The sequence below is a fragment of the Schistocerca nitens genome, chromosome 5 (genome assembly GCF_023898315.1).
Source record: "Schistocerca nitens isolate TAMUIC-IGC-003100 chromosome 5, iqSchNite1.1, whole genome shotgun sequence".
Lineage (NCBI taxonomy): Eukaryota > Metazoa > Arthropoda > Insecta > Orthoptera > Acrididae > Schistocerca > Schistocerca nitens.
In genome coordinates, this window is record NC_064618.1 from 496,278,443 (window position 1) to 496,292,638 (window position 14,196).

The 14,196-nt window shown below is 41.2% G+C and overlaps 1 long non-coding RNA gene across 1 annotated transcript; it reads right to left on the bottom strand.

The window, feature by feature from the left end:
• Window positions 1-6,739: 6,739 nt before the first annotated feature.
• LOC126259613 (uncharacterized) lies at window positions 6,740-9,558 on the bottom strand. The gene is made up of 3 exons (XR_007546540.1): window positions 8,564-9,558; window positions 6,955-8,373; window positions 6,740-6,871 (listed from the first exon to the last, which is right to left on the bottom strand). It is a non-coding gene; the product is annotated as an uncharacterized LOC126259613 (long non-coding RNA).
• Window positions 9,559-14,196: the final 4,638 nt, after the last annotated feature.

The following is a 14,196-nucleotide window of genomic DNA, read 5'->3' on the forward strand; positions in this document are numbered from 1 at the left end:
CGTCACCACTGACTGCATGCAATCTATCCTTTCTAAACACCGTCTGTGCCTTTGTAAAAATTTCGGCAGAATTTATCTCTGGCTTCAGCCAGCTTTCCATACCTATAATGATTTCAGCTTCGGTGCTTTCTATCAGCGCTTGAAGTTCCGGTACTTTACCAACGCAGCTTCAACAGTTTACAATTACAATACCGATTGCTGCTTGGTCCCCGCATGTCCTGACTTTGCCCCACACCCTTTGAGGCTGTTGCCCTTTCTGTACTTGCCCAAGGCCATCTAACCTAAAAAACCACCCAGCCCACGCCACACAACCCCTGCTACCCGTGTAGCCGCTTGTTGCGTGTAGTGGACTCCTGAACTATCCAGCGGAACCAGAAACCCCACCACCCTATGACGCAAGTCGAGGAATCTGCAGCCCACACGGTCACAGAACCGTCTCAGCCTCCGATTCAGATCCTCCACTCGGCTCTGTACCAAAGGTCCACAGTCAGTACTGTCGACGATGCTGCAGATGGTGAACTTTGCTTTCATCCTGCTAGCAAGACTGGCGGTCTTCACCAAATCAGATAGCCGCCGGAAGCCAGAGAGGATTTCCTCCAATCCATAGAGACACACATCACTGATGCCGACATGGGCGACCACCTGCAGATGGGTGCACCCTGTACCCTTCATGGCATCCGGAAGGACCCTTTCCACATCTGGAATGACTCCCCCCCGGTATTCACACGAAGTGCACATTGGTTTTCTTCCCCTCCCTTGCAGCCATATCCCTAAGGGGCCCCATTACGCGCCTTACGTTAGAGCTCCCAACTACCAGTAAGCCCACCCTCTGCAACCGCCCGGATCTTGCAGACTGAGGGGCAACCTCTGGAACAGGACAAGCAGCCATGTCCGCCCGAAGATCAGTATTAGCCTGAGACAAAGCCTGAAACCGGTTCGTCAGATAAACTGGAGAGGCCTTCTGTTCAGCCCCCCGGAATGTCTTTCGCCCCCTGCCACACCTCGAGACGACCTCCCACTCTACCACAGGTGAGGGGTCAGCCTCAATGTGGACAGTATTCCGGGCAGCCACAGCTGAAGTCTGATTGGGGGATGCGTGGGACGAGCTGGTCGTCCCCGACAAACCCCGTCCGGACCCCCACAGTGCTGCCCATTGGCAACAGCCTCAAACTGTGTGACCGAAGCCAACACTGCCTGAAGCTGGGAGCGAAGGGATGCCAACTCAGCAGTCGCAGTCCCTATCCATGCTAAATACTGTTGTGCAAAGAATGTCTGAACTAATCTACAGAGAGCACAAACAATTTGACACAAAATTTAAATGGTTATTAAAATACAAGACTGCCTAGTAAATGCAGTAATGCTGCTACTCGCTCACTGCTGACACACTGCTTGGCGGCAGAAGGCTAACTGTACTGTCAGTAACATACAAAGACTATTTGAAGGAAATAAACAAATGAGAGACGACTACCCGACTTTACATGTCACAGATATTAAAATATAAATCTGCCCCTGCTAAATACGAAACTACACAATGATTTGGCGGATTTAACTAAAAAAGTGCGCTAAGAACACTCAAACAAATTTTCAACTTGAGTACAACACTTATATGAACGCTAAATAAGCCACTTGCTGCTACTTGCGCACTGCTGACACACTGCTCGGTGGCAGAAGGCATAACATACAGTTATGCTAAACGTTTTAAGGAAGAGATATGGAAAACACAGGACGAATGATGCAAGCAATTCGTGGAGAGTAACTTAGAAACCGATCCCTGGGGTGTACTGTACAAAACAGTCTGTGAGAAAAATACAGTCACCAACAGTTTTATCTGTGCTTAGAAGGGATGGTAACAGAAAGTTGGAAACAGTCAGCTGCCTTGCTAATGGAAACACTTTTATGCAGAAGAAGGTGATGCAGGTGATGCGTGTAGGTTACAGCAAATGTTACGGGAAGACTATTGAAACAATAAAGTTGTGTACCCCTTTACACAAGAAGAAATTAGGCAAATAATCTGAAGACCGAAAAAGAAAAAAATCTCCAGCACCAGGTCAGATCCCTGTTGGGAACAGTCAGCTGCCTTGCTAATGGAAACACTATTATGCAGAAGAAGGCAAGACAGATCAGATCCCTGACGAAGTAATACAAGCCCAATGAAACCAATTAGATAGTTACTTGTATGAACTGTACAATAAGTCTCTCTCGCAAGAAAGGGTCCCTGCACCATGGAAGAATGCTGAAGTGGTAATAATTAGTAAAGGGCAAGATCTAATGATATTAAAATCCTAGAGACGAATTTGTCTTTTGAACATTCTTGGCAAGGTATTTGAAAAACTGATATGCAAAAGATTACAAGATCACAGACTGGTACTTAGGATGACCCCTCACCAGTATGGGTTTAGAAGAGGCAAGTCAACTGAAGACGCTATTAATAAGGCAATTTCGCTAGGACAGATACTCATTCTATGTGCATTCTAGTGATGACGTTTGATATAGCTGGCACTTTCAATAACCTATGGTGTCCGTCTTTCTTTGGCCACCTTTGGGATTTGGAGTGCCCAGAAGTGCTGTACAACTGCCTGAGAGATTATTGTCACGGCCAACATGCTTCTGTAACATGCCCAGGAAAGAAAATAACAAAGATAGTAACAAAAGGCTGTTTGCATGGATAGGTGTGTGGTCTGGAGTTTTGGGATGTAGCACTGGAACCCTTGCTACAGACATTACGTGACAGCAGTAACATAAGTGGACTGGTGGCATTTACAGGTGATGTGCTGTTTGTTTGTAAGTAAAGAATTACAGAAGACAAATGTAATGAGGGCTGGTGTCAAAGTGTTAAACTGTTGCTAACACTTACAAAACAATGTACCTCCTGCTGAAAGGGAACCTAATAAGAAACCATAAAACAAAATTAAATGATTTAACAACTAGGAGAAGCACAGTAACAAGATATCTAGGGGTATTGTAACTTTGCACGTCATAGAGAAGACGCAGGTACAAACATGATGAATAAAATTATAACCATTGCAAATAGGCAATTTTGGCTTCCCCTGAAAACAATCAGAGTAACCACCAATCTGTACTAGCACCAGTCGTAGGATATGGTGTGAGCATTTGGGCTCATAGATTGCAGCTAGTGAAGCCAGCCTCATTAGGGAGAAGAGCTCAATGGGGAGTGCTACTAAGATTAACAGACGTCTGCTGCACTACCCCAAATGATGCTTTGTTAGAAATTCTAGAAATATGTTCAACTGGACTTGGAAATTAGGAAAATGGGGAGACTTTTCCAGGTTACAGAAAGGCAATCAAATGGAACTACGAAGGGTGCTTGGAGCGGAGGACAATTCGAAAATGGCAATAAAAGATCGCATATTACAACTGTGGCAAAATGAATGAAACACTTCAGGCAAAGGCAAGAGAACATACCCCAATTTCTCTCTGTCAGGGGGAGATTAAATATGAGGTTTTTTAACCCGTTGAGTGGACTGATATATTGCCTGACTCACCATGGCCCATATGCTACGTATCGATGCAAAATCAGAAGACAGACGAATGACAGTAACACCTGTGGCAGTGTAAGCATACAAGAACACACATTGTGGAACTGCATGCTCTATGAGGATGCAGTGAGGTAATGGATGTCAAGTATTAAGGATGTTGGATCCCAAAGCAGCACTAAGGGGTGAGTTGACCTGGTGTGCATTAGATGAAACTGCAGCCAAAGTATCCAGGAAGGCCAAGGAAGACTTCAAGAGGCATTGAACCATAAGTCATAAGTCAGCATGCTGCCATCCAGGCTACACAACATACTTTGTAGATGGAGAGACGATAACAGAGGTTGGCAACCACCAAATGAAGTACTGTCCCAAGAATATAAATTTTATTTGTTCAAGTGATCATGGAAGTGTGACTTCAAGAATTAACAGTAATGAGTGGAATTACTTGCTACAGTGGAACGCTGCTGACATGCTGCCCAAAGCCCAAAGAATCCAGCAGACAATGGCTGTTGTCCTGGGTAGTATGACGGCGGATTCAGTAGCAGATACAACCCTCTACAAGTTGAATGAACAAAAAGAAATGAACACACAGAGAACAAATGCTGTAGTGCTTGTGGTAGATTAGTAGTTGGTTAAAGGTTTCGTTATAGTTTTGTAGTGGTAGAAGTAGTTTTAGTTTTTTATTTCTCTCTTTTTTTCCTCTTCATTTTTCAAATTCAGTATCAGAAATAAATAATTAACATAAAATTTACTACTATCCAAGGAAATGTGATTTGTATGGCGTGTTTTGGCTTTACAGATAATGGCCTGTAATTATGAAGAATAAATAAATAAAAATAAAAGTTTTCGCTCTAGACTTATACAATTCTTCTCTAATTTCTTGCAATTTGTCAGTTCTCTTAAGTGCTCTTATATTCCCATGGGTTATCATGATACCTATTTTCTTTCCCATTAACCTTTTTCTCTTAATTTGTATCCTTCTAGACTGACAGTTACATTTTGTGAGGTAGGGCTGTTAGCCCCCATCTCAAAACCCCAACGTGGAGGATCAGGATTTTCCCTGCGAGGGGAGGGGGGGGGGGGGGTGGTAGGTTTGGCTTCCCTACGCCTATAGAGCCCTCTGCCCTATGTGATACACGATTCATCCGACTCCTCTGTACCTCTGTAGAGGCCCGTCCAGCTTGGGTGACCTTGCCAGTAGCTACGCCACTGCTGGCATAGCCCTCAACTTTGTTGGAGTGTGCAAACTCTCCCACCCAGTACTGAAGGTGTCTTTGGTAAGGCTGTGTCTCATGGGAGAGCACTTGTTCTTTAATTAACTTCAATATTAATTCAGAGTTCCTTTCCATCGCCTCTGTGTGTTCATTATACGTGGCATCTGCCTTGTCCAGTGTTCTGAAAAGTATCTCACCCCATCTCTCCTCATGCCTTGCCAGCTGGTGTACGAACTTCTGCAATCTTGTATCTTTGCATGTCGTGTCACTTGTTGACCTAATAGGTGACAGACTATTAATCCTACATTTAGCTCTTTGTGTGTCCCTATGCCTCTTCAATACTTGTGTTACTTCTCTCTCTGCCTTCTGAAAACATTGTTGTACACTGCTGGAAAAATAAAATAAAATACAGCACCCTCAAGGACTGTTGGGTGGCGTATGGTATAATATGTGCATATTGAGGCACTGCGGTGTTAGTTATTAATTTGACACAGTCATTGGTGATCAGACAACACTCATGAGGCTTGTCTGTGCTGAGTTTAGAAGTTAACAGCGATTGAAACATTCATTGTAGGGTACAACCACCCACACAGACAAGTACATACTCCCACTGACAACTGCAGCCATTTGAACAGGGTCGCAATGTGGACCTGCGGGAAGCTGGTTGGATGCCATGATGTATTGTTGGGCACAGTGTATTGGTAGACCAGATTCTGGACAATCGTGTTGTACAGACACATGTCAAGGTCAACATATTACTAAACTGCAGTGGCTGACCGAACATGACCCAAGGAAGAAATTTGGGCACATATTGCACCTGCTGTGTCACCAAGGACCGCTGTGAACCAACAGCTCACAGCAGGACTAAGATCATGTGCATCTGGCTTGGCAGCCACCGACACCACCCACCAAGCATGGCTACTTTGGTGTCTGAAAGAGTTGATTGGAGGATGAAATGGCAATCTATCATCTTCATTGATTACAGTAGGTTCTGTCTGTATGCGAGTGATGGATGTACATGTGTACGGTGAAGAGCTGGTGACTGGCCTTTTCCAGAGTGTATTCATCCACAACACGCAGGTCCCACCCCAGGCTTCATGGTGTAGCTAAGACTCATGGTCACATCTTGTGTTTCTACAGGGTAAAGTAACCAGTGCTCACTACATTTCACAGGTTGTTATTCTTATGCTACCACCATTTCTTCAACAGGGAAGTGATGTGCTTTTTCAGCAAGACAATGCATGTCCACATATGGCTGCTGCGATGCAACCTGATATTTCAGGTGTGAAACTACTGTCCTGGCCAGCAAGATTACCATACCTCTCACCAATGTATGGGACATGGTGAAGCAGGAATTTACTCATCCTCTACAGTCTGTAAGAGCAATTGCTGAATTCCAAAAAAAGGTGCAAGATGCTTGGGACAATCCACTGCGGGATACCATTCGGTATCTTTATGATTGTTTGCATGTGAGAATACACATCTGTGTTGCCATCAAAGGGGGCACACTGTATACTAATTCAATTATTTGGGAAACCTTTACTGTGACATTTCACTTCTTACCATATACTCCTACAATGATAAAATACCTTCACAAAACTTATCAGTAAATTTATCTTGTGCTTACAGATGTTGCATTTCTATTTTTCCAGCAGTATAGAATTTAGATTCACATATCGCCATTCCAGAAGAACAATGACAACTGTCAAAATGAAAAGTTTACAGGAGAAACAGAAAACCAAACAACATTGTCCAAAAACTTCAATAGACAACAGTAAAATTATCTATGGAACTGAAACTCAGCTTATTGTGACACTAAGTGTGCCTTACAAAACACAAACATTACTTCTAAATTGCACCCCATTCACCCCCTTGCAACCCTTTTGACAAATATGTCAGTTTTTCTCTGGCATTAGTAGCCAAATAACAAATACGACTGAAAAAGATGTGCAGAAAAAATTCAATGTATCTCTAAATCATTAGTTTTTGGTCATTCTTACAGAGTTTCATTTTTCTGTTATCATTTTTATTATTTGTATCTTATAAATTAAATAAAGTAATACAGTCAGCAAAAGAAAGAACTTCCAAACAAGTGACATAAAAAGCAACACATTACATTTATGTGGAAAGAGAATCACAGAAACCCTTGCAATACTTAGGCACCTGCAAGAAACAACAAAAATAAGTGAAACAGACTTCAAGAGTTAAAAAAAAATTGTGAAAACAATGTATGTATGGACACTTACTGTGAAACTGTCGTGCCTTGATTTGTAGAAAAAGGCAGCTGTTTGTCCTGTAGGCACTAGTAAGACAGCTTTTAAATCATGAACAGCTAGTTGTATCTCCTTATCCATGTTTTTCTCCATGTGACTCAGTTCTTTTCTTCCTGATGTTCTTGAAATGCATCTTGTATTTCTGCTTTCTCTTTATCTGTAGCTTTTTGTAAACTTCACATTGGATGCACTGATCCTCCTTTGGTGCAAAGAAATCCAATATTAAATTCAGGATTGAATTTATGCATGTAAGTGTCACAAATTCACAGCTGGCAGGTTAGTGGAACATCATGCTGAAGAGTAATCTCTGTGCATTTCAGTGATGGATAAGTCACTGTCGATAAAGCTCTTGTTATGTCACGCCTTGCAAAGTGACTCTCAGTAAAGGGAATTGACATTATGTGATTCCTACATGACTCCAAGATTTTTTGATCAGTCTTACAATGTTTTTCATGTTGGGCCATTTTGTTCGCAGGTGCCATCTTAGTCCAGTCATTTCACCTTGATAACAGTACGGACTTGCCTTTCCATTATTTCCAAAGCATTTATCAGAAAGTTTTACACACATGAATCCTCCACTCATCTTTCATCAAATAGAAAGTGGTTCAGCTTTCTAGGTTCTCTGGCAGTAATGCGATGATATTTGAGAATGAGTGTGTCAACGCATGAATTCAGAAAATCCCGTTGGCTTTGTAATGTTCCCAGCACCCAGTAGCTCATGGACAGCTGATGCCTGTTGTCTTCTACCACTTTCTATGTAAAGAGAGGATACATTTATCTGTACATGCAGCACCCATTTTTTGAACCTTGACAATTTTGCCTGTTCTTGTTATATAATTTTTTCACTGTTTCTCAATGTTTTAGCTTCTACTCTGGCAATCACTAACATTCTGCATTCTTTCTTTAGGTTTTTTAATGGGACATTTTTCTTTGTTGGTGAGTGATCTTTCACCTGAATTTTATGATTCATCGCTGCTTGATGGTTGATAGTAGTCATTGTTGCTTGACAGTTGATAATTGTCGCTTGAACCAGAGGACAAATCTGAACTGCTTTCAGAATTGCTGTTCAGCAAAGGGGTTGTCAATGGTAATCTTTTCAAAACTGATTTTGTCGTGTTTGCCCTTTCAATCACATACACACTTGAAGCTTCCGTCATTTGTGTCACGTTGAACTTATGCTTTGATGCTGATGTCTGTGGCTCCACCTTGCTCACTTGTTTTTTGTTATTTCACAATGTGGGGTTGATGGCTGTTCCTCTAAAGTGCTGGATCATGTTTGTGTTTCACTTCTCACAAAAAAAAAAACGTATCTCCCTTGTCTTTTTGTTATCCTCCATTAGCCCTTCAAGAGCAAGGTGCATGATCTTCTTTGTTTGATCACTCTTTTTGTCCCTAAAAAACAGAAAATAGAAATGAAATTGACTTAAATGTATTCAAAGTCATTTTGCTCACATCAACAATGATGCTAAGAACAGTTTTAAAACAAAAGTTATTTTAATGTTTAGAAAACAATTAGGCTAAGAACAATAATGCTGCAGAAGTTACTCAAATGTAGGAAAAACAGTGAACATTGTACACTTACATCATTATCACATCCAGGGCATGAGTTGAAGCGACTCTCAATTCCCACTATTCAACACTTGCAATGTCGTTTCACTGGATATGTTACTTCACTCATCAAACTGAAAAACACAACTGCCAGTTACGACGATGTTCTTCCCAACCTTTGTCACAGCATTTGATATTTCCACAAAGACGTAACTATCTTATAGTGGCATGATGTATAACAGCAGTTAAGATGATGTTTGACTGTAAGCACTACCTCTTTCTGAGATAACTGAAGCAATAAAGTTGATTTGACAAATTTTGCAGTTGCATCAGAGTTCTTCTGGAACAATAATATGTACAGTTCTCGAAGTGGTAGTGCAAGTCTATAACTACATCCACACAGATACTCCACAAGCGACCATAAGGCATTTGGAGGAGGGTACCCTGGACCACTACTAATCATTTCCTTTCCTGTTCCATTCGCAAACAGAATGAGGGAAAAACGGTTGTCTATATGCCTCTGTATGAGACCTAATTTCTCATGATCCTTACACCCAATACACCATGTGGTTATAATGAAACTTTCTCTATTTAACATGTTATAATATGAAAACTAATTACCGTATGAATACCAAACTTGATAACATTAATGTCAAGGACATGGGGAAGAGAAATAATGCAGAATCAGTTTAACTGAAACACTCTTAATGTGCTGCTACAGTACATCATGCTATTACATACCGGTACCATTCCTGCGACAAAAAGGGCTCAATATGGCGCCCATCAAAGACCGCAAGAGTCTGAAAGTGCAGGATTGAATTCTGCACAGCAAAACGCAGCATGTCCCTAGATATGCTGGCTACCTCTCTCGATATGCTGCGCTTCAGATCAGCACGTGTGAATGTTCCCCTGGTAAAACTTGTCCTTCAGGTAGCCACACAACAGAAATCATAGGGAGTGAGATCAGGTGATCATGCCAGCCAAGCATTTGGAACTCAAATGGGAATTCATGGAGGGAAGGTGACGTTCTTTTTGAGAAACACTGTAGGGGAAAATTTAGAGAACAGTCATTTGAGGATGACTACTGAATGATTCTAATGTCGCCAACATACTGGGTGGTTATAATTAAACTTTCCCTATTTAATACAGAAATTAATTACTGGATGAGTACCAAACTTGGTAGGAGTAATGTCCAGAGTATGGAGCATGATTTCCATGCGTCACAGCACCACCGTCCAGTTACAATTATGGCCACCAGGTGCCGTCACAGAAAAATGAGCTTCGTCTGTCCATAGGATGGTCCAGGGCCAGCCCTCATCAACTTCCATCCTTGCGTGAAAGTGGAGAGTGATGTCAGCACATCGTTGTGCGTCCTGTGGTGCAAGCTGCTGTATGATATGGACCTTGTATGGATACCATTTGAGAATGGTGTGAAGCACCTTTCATACAATGGACTACGGGATGTTCAACTGTCATGACACAGCAAGCGCACTGCCTGATGATTGGGAATTGCACGCAGCATTGTCTGCCATAACAACAGTGATTTAACTACCAACCTGTGGTGCAACCAGTCATTGGCCTCTTGCCAGAGTGACACCCAGTTCTCCAGTTGATTTGAACTTCTGCATCATGCTCTGCACAGCCAGTGGACAAAGAGGACCCTTCTGTAATCCTTTCAGCCGGTGATATTCTCAAAGTGCAGCTGCAGCATTACTGTTGTTTTGATGATAGAGTTTCACCAATAATGCCCTGCTCCTTTTGTCCAAGCTCATGTTGACACATCAACAAGTACACTGCAACAAGACCGATCATGGCACCTGGTGGCCATAATTGGAACTGGACGGTGGTGCTGTGACAGATGGAAATCATGCAATCCATACTTTGGACATTACTCCTACCAAGGTTGGTACTCATACAGTAATTAATTTCCGTATTAAATACGGACAGTTTAATTATAACCACCCAGTATGTTGGCGACAGTAGAATCATTCAGCAGTCACCCTCAAATGACGGTTCTCTAAATTTTCCCAATACTGTTTCTCAAAAAGAATGTCACTTTCCCTCCAAGAATTCCCATTTGAGTTCTAAAAGCACCTCCGTAACACTTCGGTGTTGTTCGAATCTACTGGTAACAAATCTAGCAACTCGTTCCTGAACTGCTCGCCCCTGAATTGCTTCACTGTTTTCCTTTAATCTGACCTGGTACAGATCCCAAACACTCAAGCAGTAATCAGGATTAGGTCACACCAGTGTCCTATATGTGGTCTCCTTTACAGAATTCTCTGAATAAACCAAAGCTGACCATTCACCTTCCCTACCATAGTCTTCACATGCTCATTCCATTTCATATCGCTTTGCAACGTTACACTCAGATATTTAAATTACGTGACTGTGTCAAGCAGGATACTAATTCTGTATTCAAACATTATGGGCTTGTTTTTTCTACTCATTCACATTAACTTATATTTTTCTACATTTAGAGCAAACTGCCATTCATCCGACCAACTAGAAATTTTGTCTGTCCTCTTGTATCCTCCTACAGTAACTAGACTTTCCTCAAATTATCATTAATGCAGTCCTGATGGCTCCTCAATTTTTGTTGCTTCAGAATTAATTATTATATTTGCCATGTTGGAACTTGCATGTTGCACTGGGACTTCTAGTAGTAGGAACATTCTCCCTGGGTGTGCCATACCTGAAATTAAAAATATAAAATTAATATGTTCACATGTATTTTTGTTTCTTTTAATCTTTATTATTACAGTCAGAGTGTCTATGCTTACTACGACAAATGGTTCTTGGTTCTGTAAATATTTATGAATCTGCCACATCTCAATGAATCATTTAAGAGTAATACTTTGTCATGTGCCTTAAATTTTTTCAAGTTCTGTTTAAGTTCACATGCACTTCTTACCTGGATTTGATATATTTTAAGGTCCCACTATGTCCATTTAACACTTCAAATATTACCCTATCTGTCTCATGATTTCTAAGGACATGCTTGGCTTGTGTGTACTTATCATTCTGACAGGATGGACACTTTTCCATATACTGCTCTGTATCATGCTTCCTTCTGTGCCATTGTTTGTACGGTTTAATTATCTCAAACATCCTTCACATGCCTTGGCACTCTCTCGAAGGATAATCATGCTTTACTTTTAATGCATTCTCCTTCTCTTGGAAACTAATTCCCTTGTCACTGTCTGCTTCCATTCCTACCTTTGGGTTTGCCTACACTTGTCGCAAATTCAGGGGAGGGGACCAGGAGGGGGGGGGGGTTACTCTCTACACCTTCTTTCGTTACAGAGCTCAGGCCATCTGTTTCTCGTGGGTATGGTTCGACCACGTTCTAAGTGTATCCACATTACTGGTCAAATTGCCTGCTTTGCAGATTAACTGGTAATCATATGTGGGTCATTTCAAGAGTCCTGCACACTGCGCACGCATGACCGTTATTGTGGTGTGATGGTCATATGTGTGTTTACTGGTTTGCATGGCTCTGCTGTGAGTGATTTGGTTTTAAAGTGGAAGCTGAAAACAAGGCAGGTCACATAACTAATAGTGACCAGCATTCTTACATCAAAATCAAATCCCTATGTGGAAATAACCCAATGGAAATTTACACTTTGATGGAGGTGTATGGGAATAGTGTAGTGGATTGTAGTCAGTATTACAGTGGTCTGCTTGTTTCTGTGAAGGTCACGTAATCACTATGGACAATCCAAGAGGTGAAAGGCCATCACCTGCAGCAGACTACATTAACTACAATGGACTGCAGCTCTCAGGTTATTGTTAATGAAATTCTGAGAGAGGATCAATGACAAATGTGAAGGAAATGCAAATGAGGCCAGAATGCCTTGCACTTCAGTTTACAGAACCATAACTGAGAAGTTAAAGATGAGAAAATTTGCTACCATATGGGTTCCACATGCTCTGAGGGAAGAGCAGAAAGCAGGTTGCAGAAGAATTGCTTCAATGTTATTGAACAGAAGAATTTTTGCACTTGATAAAACCTGGATACAAGATTCTGAGCCAGAACTGAAGTTTCAGATGTCACAATGGAAAAGTTCCCACTACATGCCTGAAAAAATTCCGCCACCAACAATCAAAAATGAAACTGAAAATGATCTCTGCGTATGACATGAATGGAGTCATAGCTACAAATAAAGTGCCCCAGTAGACGTCTGTAACAGGTGCGTTCTACAAGACGTTTATCTGCAAAATGTTTTGCACCTGAAATAAGGCCTAACTTGCGTGTGATTGGTGTCCTCATTTTGCACAATAATGCGAGACCACATATTGCCCTACCAGTGGGAGAAAATTTTGATAAATATGAACTGCAAATACTTCTCCATCCACTGTAAAGTCCTGGTATGAGCCTGCCAGATTTTGATTTGTTCCCCAAAATGAAGGAACAACTTCATGGAAAAATTTTTGATTCAACTGATGGGGCTTCTAGTGAGGTGACTCGAGTAATCAGACAGTTCAGCAATGGAGGTGCCATAGCCGTAATACGGAAGTTGCAAAAATGTTGGGAAGCTGTCATAACGAAGAGTGGAAATTATATTGAAGGCCTGTAAAGGTTTTTTGTAAAATAAATTATTTTCTTCAATTGTTTTACAATATGCAGAACTTTTGAAGTGAACCTTGAATTCTTCAAGTTTGTCTCCATTTTAGGTGTCTCGAACTTTGATCCTTCACACTAAAAGTCTGTTTTAATGGACTGCGCTAGCCATTCCTTTTCTGTCATATTGTTGTTCAATTCAGCTTTATTCAACAACTGAATTCTTCATCTTTCCTTGTGCCAATACTGCTCAGAGTGCTTTGTTAGATGCATCTGTCACCATTATGAATGGTTTCTCATAGCCAAAGTACTGAAGTACTGGAGGAATAATCAATATCTCCTTCAGTTCCTCTAAAGCTCCATTTCTCCTTTTACCCCATTTTTATTTCACTCTTTTTCTTTAATAGTTCATTAATTTGCTTAACAATTTTTCTACACTTCCCCATGTATCTACGATAATATACAACTAAGCATAAGAAACTTTTCAGTTCATTTGTTGTTTTCAGCAGAGGGAAGAACTTTACCTTTACCACTTCTGATGAGATTACCTTGTCTGTAATGGACTGAACTATGTAGATAACTTTTTCTTTAGGAATTCACTCTTACCCAATTGCAGCTTTACATTATGCTCTCGCAACCATTCAAGGATTTCCTGAAGCCTCTCATTATGCTCCTACGTTTCTTCCACAGCACACTACACACTTTAGAAAAGCAAAACATTTTATTCCTTTGCCAAAACTGTGTTCATAAACCGCTGAAAACATCCTGAAGCTCCTTTCAGTCCCATTAGTGTGGGCAATTAGGAATGAATACAGTTTTCTTTCTGTCTTCATCTGTTAATATCTGATGGCATTACTTTGCCTGCCCTATTTGGTCCAAAATATCAGATATATTCAGTAGTGGAAATGCACCACCTACAGCAATATCACCATTTAATTGCCTGTATTCCACTACAACTCTCCATTTCTTTTGCCACTGGAATATCTTTTTCAGAACCAACAATAACAGCAGCGTGCTCCAGAACTATAGTATCCTATGCTTCACTAGAGACATATATGACAAACTGTCACTTCGTAGAACAAATGCATCTCCACATTCAGTGA